The 10,004-nt window shown below is 42.6% G+C and overlaps 1 long non-coding RNA gene across 1 annotated transcript; it reads left to right on the top strand.

Moving 5' to 3' along the window:
- Window positions 1-214: 214 nt before the first annotated feature.
- Window positions 215-9,215, top strand: LOC146059173 (uncharacterized). Its single transcript, XR_014470167.1, has 3 exons — window positions 215-335; window positions 1,416-1,501; window positions 9,138-9,215. It is a non-coding gene; the product is annotated as an uncharacterized LOC146059173 (long non-coding RNA).
- Window positions 9,216-10,004: the final 789 nt, after the last annotated feature.

Below are 10,004 nucleotides of genomic sequence, written 5' to 3'. Positions count from 1 at the left end.
GAACTGGGAATAGTTACCTTGCCCAAATCGTGGTGAATGTCTATAATGCATTGGGACTGTAAGATCAGTCCCAATGCATTCTGTTGTGTAAATGCCTTCAGCACTTTGTGTCTCAGCTCCAGCTCCCATTTCGGTGAACTTTATTGAGGACCAGACTTCTTCAACTTGTGCCTCCGCAGATTTGTACCTCCTTCTGCAGTGACATTTGGCAGTGGTATACCCACCACCCCACCTGCCATTCCTGCTCAACCGATCTGGATCCACACGCTGGGAAATAGACCGGAATCGCCCAATTGGTCAATATATGAGGTCTTGACATCTGACCATCACCGGTGGTAACTATACCCAATATCTTGGCTCTCATGAACTGCCTGTTATTCTCACTTGGAGCACACATGCATGCATTGACTTTTTTTTAACACCCCAAGATTTTTTTATCCATTGCGCATTCCCCATTTTCTCATTTATAGAGAATTCTCTAAATTGTTTGTGTAATGTAATAAATGTAATTGTATTTTTTCACCACATTTATATTTGGTTATTATTCAGACTATCCCAAGCGCTGTTTGCTGGTTTCAGGTTGTAAGATAAAATATCAGTTAGTTTAACAGACATTTTATTTTACAATGTATGCCCAGCATTAGCCTATTTAACCAAATTGCCACCCTTCTACACAGTTCACCTAACAACCCTTATGTTGTAGTCAAGTGTGCTATTTCACAAACTCCAACAAAATGGCCCCACAAGAGATACCTCATTCCCTTACCAATGTGGAGCATCTGCACATGAGTAATGCCATCTTGTGAGAGCAACATGAACATGGATGGATGTTAACTTAGCTCAGAGAGTCCTGCACAGTTACCCACGAGGACTGTAGTTCCAGAGCCCTGCACCGTTATCCAGACAAACAGGACAGTCAACTGCTGGCAAAGTGTCAGCATCCCTGCTCAGATACAGACTCTGCTCTATCTACGAGTCCTGTGTAACAGTGAGTACGCTGAACAGCCACCACTGCTAAATAGACCACAAAGCTTGGATAAGACAATTCAGTGGTTATTGCCTAAATTATATCCACTGGTGTGTATAGTACTCTGTTGGGATGGTATCGACATTCTAGATCTAGGAATGCCGGCGAACAGAAGACCGACAGCTGAATCCAATTGTGCATGATCACTCACATGGTAGATATGTATACTAATCTTACCCCCCTGGAAATGGAGAATAGTGAACAACAGTATACCAATAGCGCAATGCAGCCTCAGAAGGCAATCGTCCTGGGTGTCACTGGCACCCTAGAATATTAATTTGAAGGAGGGAGGTGGAAAAAACTATTCAAGTGGCGCATTGAAAAAAAACAAAACAATAAAGAATAATAAAGTTATATTTAACAGCTTTGTGGTTTTATTTTTTGTCAGATTTCTATTTTTCAATAAATGGATGTTCCGTGCGGGATGACGTCCAGATGGAGATGTATTCTCAATATGTGTCCATACAAAAAAAGGTGAGATAGTATGTGAGGGACTCTCGACATGTCGACCTAATGCTTATGTTGACCTAGACCCCTTGTCTCATGTCGACCTAGACCCATATTGACCTTGCTGCATGTCGACCCAATGATTGTCGACCTAGTTGTTGTAGGCCAAATGATCCACACCCGTATGCGATTAGTGTAAAGTTTCTCTGTAAGAAATGTGATCAAGGTGAAGATAGGGCCAGCATACCCAACTCACTCTGAGGTGGAGATTTTCAAGCACGTAGCGGTTTCTTTTCCTCCAGGTGGTGCAGTGATCTTCTTGGATCGTGATGCAGTGAAGTCCTCTTTTTTTAGGATGTGCTGCGGTTTGTGCAACTGAAGGATAAAGAGAACAAACAATGGCCTTTATTCAGATCTGATCTTAGTACAAATTTGTTTGGAAAATGAGCAAAACCATGTGCAGTGCAGGTGGGGCAGATGTAACGTGCAGAGAGATTTAGATTTGTGTGTTATTTTGTTTCTGTGCAGGGTAAATACTGGCTGCATTATTTTTACACTGCAATTTAGATTTCAGTTTCAACACACCCCACCCAAATTTACCTCTCTCTGCACATGTTACATCTGCCCCACCTGCAGTGAACATGGTTTTGCCCATTTTCCAAACAAATTTGTACTGCAATCAAATCTGAATAAGGACCAATGTGTGGGTTTACTCTTCCAAAGTTTTAAGCCGGGGAAGTGAGGATATGGTTCAAGATGGCATACCTCACTCACCGTGTGCAATACGATAAAACGTATATCAAGGTATCTTTATTAAGATTGCAATATTTGCGGACAACATGAAATTGAGTAAGTAAATTAACTCAGGAGATGATTTTCCCTTCTGCTCCACGGGAGGTTTCTGTCCTCCCTGAGCTCGCCTCCGGACACCTGCCTGATGGTTTTTACAATTAAAAGCAACTTAATTAAAATGGAAAGGTGGAAAAAGCGGTTTTACTGATAAATGTAAAGTAATTAAATGAACAAGCTACTTATAGGCTAAATGGAGTTATTATAGGAAATTCTGCTGCAGAGAAGGACTTGGGGGTCATCATAGGTCATAAATTGGGTAATAGTGCACACTGCTTGAGTGCAGCAGCAAAAGCAAACCGGACACGGGCATGCAATAAAGGAGAATGCATTCAAGGGATTCCAATAGTGCCTTTTTACAAGGCATTGGTGAGACCACACTTGGAATACTGTGTTCATTTCTGGACACCGCACCTTAAAAAGGACATAAATGAATTGAAGCAGGTACAGAGAAGGGCAACTAAACTAGTAAAAGGTATTGAATCACTAGAATACAAAGATAGGTTTACCAGGCTGAATATGTTCTCATTAGAGAAACGGAGGTTGAGAGGTGATATGATTAGTATGTTCAAATACAGGATTAGGAATCATATGGAACTGGAAGATGATTTGTTCATTAACAGGCTTATACTTAGGACACACGGGCATGTACTGAGGCTCGAGGAAAATAAATTCCTACGTACAGTACGTACGGCACCGTAGGGAAATCGCATTACATCGCATTTTTTTCAACTTAATTTATTCACTGCTCATGTCCCCAGGCCATCTCATCGCATGGCATCACACCTCTCGAAAAATTGCATGCGATGCGATTTTTTTTTTAAATTAATTGATTCACTGTTCATGTCTCCAGGCCATCTCAGGCCATGCCAGACACTTGGATGGCATGCAATTATGTTTGAATGATCCACCCACTATCCACGCCAATCCGAAGTGTGGCGAGCGGCGGTGGAATGCGTCTGTCCGACCTTTTCATTTACCCACTATCCACGTCGGTGTGGAGTTGATTTTATATAGTGTGGCGAGCGCACGCGGATTTCTTTACATGGATTGCGCGTCCCCTCGCAGGGCTCGCTATGCTCGCCACGCTTCGGGCTCGGTGGCTCGCTGCGCTCGCCACACTATATAAAACCAACTCCACACCGACGTGGATAGTGGGGGAATGAAAAGGTTGGACGGACGTGTTCCGTCGCCTCAAGCAGGGCGCGCTGCGCTCGCGACGGTCATTTCAAACATAATTGCATGCCATCCAAGTGTCTGGCATGGCATGGCACCCCATAAAATCGCATGCGATTTTTCGGGAGGTGCGATGCCATGCGATGAGATGGGCTGGGGAAATGAGCAGTGAATAAATTAACTTTAAAAAAAATCGCATCGCATCGCATGCAACTAAAATGTCATGCGATGCGATTTCCCTAAGCAGAATAGCCCTCTACGCATTTGGCATAGTGGGTGCCGTAATAATACACAAGTACCGAAATTCTGTACTGAATTAAGAAGAGGATTCTTCACCATTACAGCAGTAAAATTCTGGAACTCATTGCCGGTGGGGGTGATAACAGCAACTACTGTTAATAAATTTTAATCATTTTTGGCCACTAAGGGAATCCTATAGATATGACTTACTCACGTCAGTAGTTACAAGTTAGATAGGTTGAAATCAATGGACTTCGTTTTTTTTTAACCTTTGTTACTATGCTCACTACCAAGGCTGCATACACAATACCCTAAACCTACATTGTTGTTGCAGTGGATCATATAGCCCACTTAGCACTTTAACCTGGTTAGACCAATATCTCATCTTATATTGAACTTATACCATCTTAAATTAAAGTTCCATTATTCTATAAAATGATCAGATTGTGTGAGTTCGTCCTGATTACTGGTGGTCTGATCACCACACTGTACATGTGCTGTGATGGTCGCAATGGTAATTGCAGAGAGGATTTAGGATTTTTGCAAAGTGATTGACAGTCATGTAGCATTTATTGACATTAACTGAGAATGGCGGCAAAAACGCAGGTGTATTGCAACCATTTTGGGAGCGTGTGTGGAGTTGCGAGTGTGAGCCCATATATAACAGCAATGTTTCTCATTTCCTGCATCCACGCTGCCCAACTACAGACATACTCAGAGCTTTGATGCTGAGGGGCATCTATATACAGGTGCATGCTATATATTCAAAAGACCTGCATGTTCAGCGGGTCCCAGGACATCACTGAATGATATTGTTTACCAATATCGTTCATGGAGAGTTTGTGAATCTATGCTCTAATTATGTATCCAGCTTATGTTTACTCTCTGCACATGTTTCATCTGCCCCACCTGCAGTGCAGCATGGCTTTGCCCAGTTGCTTGCTTTTTTTAACTGTACTTATAAACATGAATAAGGCCCTGGATATGTGCTGCACCATTGTCCTGTAGTATTTATACAATGCATGACTACTGATTCTGGAAGTGATGTCTTTGCTAATCTTTTTAGTAGATTAGAGGAGTTGAAATTAGTGCCCCAAACTTGGAATATTTTCCTTTTTTTATGAATTGGTTTAGTTTAAGATCTTTAGGGCTGCATTTATCAATCAATATTTGTGGCTAAATCCCCGAAAACACCCGTTTTCAAGGGTTAACCGCAAATATTAAGTATTCCCCGAATGTATTAGGAGGGACTGCAGTAGGGATCTCCGATCCCTGCTACGATCCCTCCTGGACTGCCGCTGGCCACCTCCCACATAGGTTTCTATGGGGAATGCGAAGCTGGCCGATGTATCAACATTTTGAGATGGCGGCAGTCCATCGTAGCCTATGGGCTACACACCACAATGCTGCCGGGGCAGTGCAGTCAGGGGGTCAGCGTTAAACGCGAATGCGCAGACCCCCCGGCCTCTGGCTCAGAACATCACAGGGACGGGCTTCTTTCGGAGCCCTGTCCCTGCGAGTGCGGAATGATACAACCCGCCGTTAGGTTAGGATCGCATTTTACAATGTGATCCTGGGCGGTAATATTCTACCCAGATCGCATTGTATATGCGATCAATGATAAATGGACCCCATAGTCTCTGGGGAAGTACTAGCACAGTTCCATAACATAAAAAGTGGGGAAATGAAATGTGGATTCATTCAATGCCTTGAACAGATCTGAACATTCCCAATAGCCCTTTACAGGTGGAATATATTGGAAACTACTGTAAATGTGGCATCTGACATAAAACTTTGTAGATTTGCCCCATGGATTGTGCCATAGACCGATCTGTAGTTTACGTCCAGTCTATACAATTTGTGTAAAACAAACACAACCAGACGCCTAAGCAGAGATTTGTGATTGAGACGGCATCGTAGAAATAAATGCCGGATAAGGATAAAGTTTTATTCACTTTCAGCCTGATTCTCTTATGAAAAGTGTCAGTCGGGAGATGTGCAGAGTACAGCTATTGAAGAGACTCGCAATGATCCCAGAGGAAAAGATAGAAATAAATCTGTCACAGCTGTGTCTGGAATGAACGATTCAGTATCACTTGTTATATTTAAATTGCTGTCGTTGCCAGTCTTTACCAAGTGATTTTATTTTTAATAGGTATCTCTGTTTTGTACATTGTTTATATGGTTTTAAGACTCTGCACTTTGATGATTTGTTGACATGATACAATGGCGCTGTATATCAATTTATAAATATATTCTACAATTCCCTTTGAGCAGTCTAAGTGATACTTTATACAAGTCATTACATAATTAGTGTTTCCTCTTGCATCGTCTACCTTTTACCCCGGAGGAAGTCCAAGTTTTAATAAGGGGTTTCTATTTAAATGAAGTAATGTTGAGGAAAGTATATCAATTATGTCAGGTCATTTAACAGTATTAATTGCCAGGCTACAGCAAATTACATCTCTTTTAGTATCATTACGTAACTGATTCTTAGCGAGTTGTTATATAGTTTATTTATTGATGTGATGGGTAGTAAATAACACTGCTATGACACTGTGTAGATGGTTACATGAGCTTTTCAATGACAAAAATGGCGTAAAACTTAATAACGCACTGTGCAATGTACCTTTATTTTCTTTACTGTTTAGATCTCCATACAGATCAGCGTTTCGCAACATATGGGCAGATTGGGTGTCTCTGCTGTATTTCAGAACCACCCTGGGCAGAACTCTCTCCCACACTGACGCATTCCACCGCCTTTTACAGCCAATCCCACATAACTCATAATGATTGGGTTTGTATAGAAACCAAAGAAAATGGAAAGGGGTTTTGCCTAAATATATTATAGATGCATGTATTATACTAACGTTGGAGTAATTGAGGTTTAGGAGAGACTCTCCTAACATCTTGGGTTCATGATTATCACCTTTCACAAACTTCTAGTGATTGAATTAGCATGTACAATGCATGTGCTCTGCTACACTGTTTAGGTTACTATAATTACCTAAATACATTCAATGTACTTTTATCATATAGAACGCAGATCTGACTAAGGGCAGTATTCAATGTGAATACTCGGCATGTGCAGTGAATCCTATTTAGGATTCGCTGCACAGTCACTGTGTTCTGGAGGGCTGGAGCCGTCGCAGCCAGCCCTCGCTGTCACAGTATTCAATGCCGCAGGGCTCGCTTCCCCAGGAGAGCTAGCAGGGGATGCAGGTAGGGAGCCGCTTGCACTGCTCCTGATCGTGCATATGTAATGATCGGGAGCAGTGAATATATGAATATCTAATGAGCGGCTCTCGGCCCCCTGCTGGCTGTTATGTGCAATAGAAATAGCATGCCCCTTCACAGAATAAAATTCCTGATTTTTTTACACCAAATTTAAAAAAAAAAAAACCTTTATTTTAAAAGTTCACATTCCACTTCACCATAAAAAGATGGCGATTGCTACACGGTGCCACACGGCGAAAATCACTTAGAAAGCAATTCGCCATCTGATCATTGAAGACACTCACAGCGAATTGCGGAGACTATCAGACGGTGAATTGTCCGTCATTCACTGTTTGCCGTCGGCGAATATTGCACGTTGAATCGGGTGAATCACTTTTTCAGTAAAAAGATTCACCTTAGAGCATGAAAACAGCACACATTCGCCGTAGAACATGGTGAATCAGTCTCATTGAATACTGCCCTAAGACTGGTCCATGTTTAATTATTCCAATGTTAAAATCAGTGAGAATGCAACTAAACTTTCTAGCCTCCAAACTTTCAAGCGTTCCCTGAAAACTCACCTCCTCAGGCAAGCTTAGCATATTCAGGAACACGCACATAACCTCCAGTAGCATTCATATTTAATTGCATCGCATCAGGACTGTTTTATAATCTGGTGGGACAGCCTTGCTATGGAATTCTATCCTTATGTATCCCTCCCATTATCCCTATAGATTATAAGCTTGCGAGCAGGGCCCTCCTAACCTATATGTCAGTTTGCTTCTGCCTAGTTTGTTTAATCACTGTTGTTTCCAATTGTAAAGTGCAACGGAATATGCTGTATATAAGAAACTGTAAATAAATAAAACTAAACAGGGGGAGAGCTGCTGGGTGTGGTATGCCGCTCTGACCGCAGCTTCCGGCGGTCATTATTTCAACATCGGAATCCTGACTGCCAGTACTCAGACAGGGGGGTGAGTGTAGAGAAGTCCTTTATGGGCTTGCTGCACTCACCAAGCTGCAGACTCAGTGACACGCTAGGATCGCCACAGGTTCTTCTCTCGCTCTACGGAGGTTGTGGACCCCCAGGATGGAGAATAGCCCCTGTCAGTCAGGATCCCGACTATCGTGCACTTTACAGCCAGGATTACCATGTCAGTATACTGACTGTCAGAATCCCGACTGTCGGGACTTCATCTGGCACCCGAGCTGCCAGGTCTGATTTAATTGGTGGCAACATTTCCAAAAATAATTTATCTGGCAGACATAATGTCTAAATGTTTGGGCCAGATGTATCAAGCTTCAAAAAGTGATAAAATGGAGAGTGATAAACAGGCAGCCAATCAGCTCCTGCCTGTCATTTGTCAAACCCAGCCTCTAACATGACAGATAGAAGCTGATTGGCTGGTTGCTTATCACTTTCCATTTTATCACTTTATGTAGCTTGATACATCTGGCCCAGAGGGTGAATAATAAGACAGTACATGGTAGAACAGTACAATACACTAAACAGTACAATGCTGAAAACAAACAACTCTACAACTCTCAGTGATTTTTATTGCCACCTAAAAGGTGCCAAAATAACAATGAAGTTAAATGTGCACTCATGGAGGTGTAGAGTATAGCTGGTGTGCAAGAGAAGTCGGTAGTGAGAACAGGAGCCTGATCATTGGAGCTTTTAGTCTAAAGGGAAGGTGGCAACACAAATGGATGACACAAGGGATGAGACAGTGTAAGGGGATCTATTAGGAGGAGTGCAAGAGACGAAGTATGCAAGAGGGTGAGGCAAACTAGGTGGGTACAATGTTAAGGGGTGGGTTGGTATGCTATGAGCTGCTCTCTCCTCTAGTAGAGCAGTGGCTGCTGAGTCTTGGCGTGAGTTCGAGCCATTGCCATCTAACCGGGATGTGGTGCTATGCATAGAGGCCAATGGGCTCCTCCTGCTGCTAGGCAACAAGGATGCTGGGTCTGGTCCACATTCCTCGTTGCCTAGCTGGTATCCGTTTTCTAGTTCAAGAGTAATTAGGGTCAGAGTCAGTAGGTCAACCATAATTGATCAACATGGTCAAAATATCTATATGCACCAGCTCGACAAGGGGTCAACACAAGCAATAGGTTGAAATGACAATAGTCGGCACTTAAAAAAGATCCACATGAGTTGTTCTTGATTTTTTTCACTCAGATGTTCATACTTTACGATCCACATGGACTGCAATGGGGAATTGGAAAGCATGCCAAGTTAAGCGAGGCTCCATGCAAGGGTATGTATTAAACTAACTGGGGGTCCATGATGTCGACCTAGACACAAAATATGTGAAAAACTCATGTAGACCATTCCCACAATAACATTTTGCATGTGTCCACAATTTCCACGCTGACCTTTTGCATGTCTTGACCTTTTATTCATTGTTGACCTACGGCATGTTGACCTTTTCACTTTCGACCAATAGTGGTCGACCTAATGACTTTTGACCCCGTTGACCCATCTAGCCACCCCTTAGAACTATTACTAAGTACAGCACTTCACCTATCTTTCATTCTGTAATTAACTACTTGCCTTCTGATGATTGGTGGGGCTTACCTTTAAATTGGAAACCGGACAGCACATCCCTGATGGTTATTGTTACTGGTAATGGTCACTGACTAATCGGAGAGGGTAGGAGAAAGAATGCATGGTGATGAGGATGGAGCTGTAGGGTGCAGTGGCGATGGAGAGGGACTTATATGTGAAGGTTAAGATTTTCAAGTGGATTCTATAGGGTAAGTGGAGCAAGTGAAGGGCTTGACAGAGAGGAGAGGCAAATATGGAGTGGCAGATCAGGAAGATTAGTTTAGTTACAGTGTTAAGAGCAGATTTGAGAGGTGCAAGATGGGAGCGGGGGATGCCAACAAGAAGAAGGTTTCAGTAGTTGAAATAACACATTTTCAGTGAGTGAGCAATAATTTGGTGGCATCCTAGGAGAGGAAGCATCTGATGTGAGGGATATTGCAGAGGTCAAATTGACAGAATAGACAAGAGATTGAATATGGGGGACAAAGGATAGGGAAG

Source organism: Crinia signifera, chromosome 2, assembly GCF_055691185.1.
Source record: "Crinia signifera chromosome 2, ASM5569118v1, whole genome shotgun sequence".
NCBI lineage: Eukaryota > Metazoa > Chordata > Amphibia > Anura > Myobatrachidae > Crinia > Crinia signifera.
Note: the sequence above shows the minus strand (reverse complement) of the source record. Positions and strands in the feature narration are given on the sequence as shown.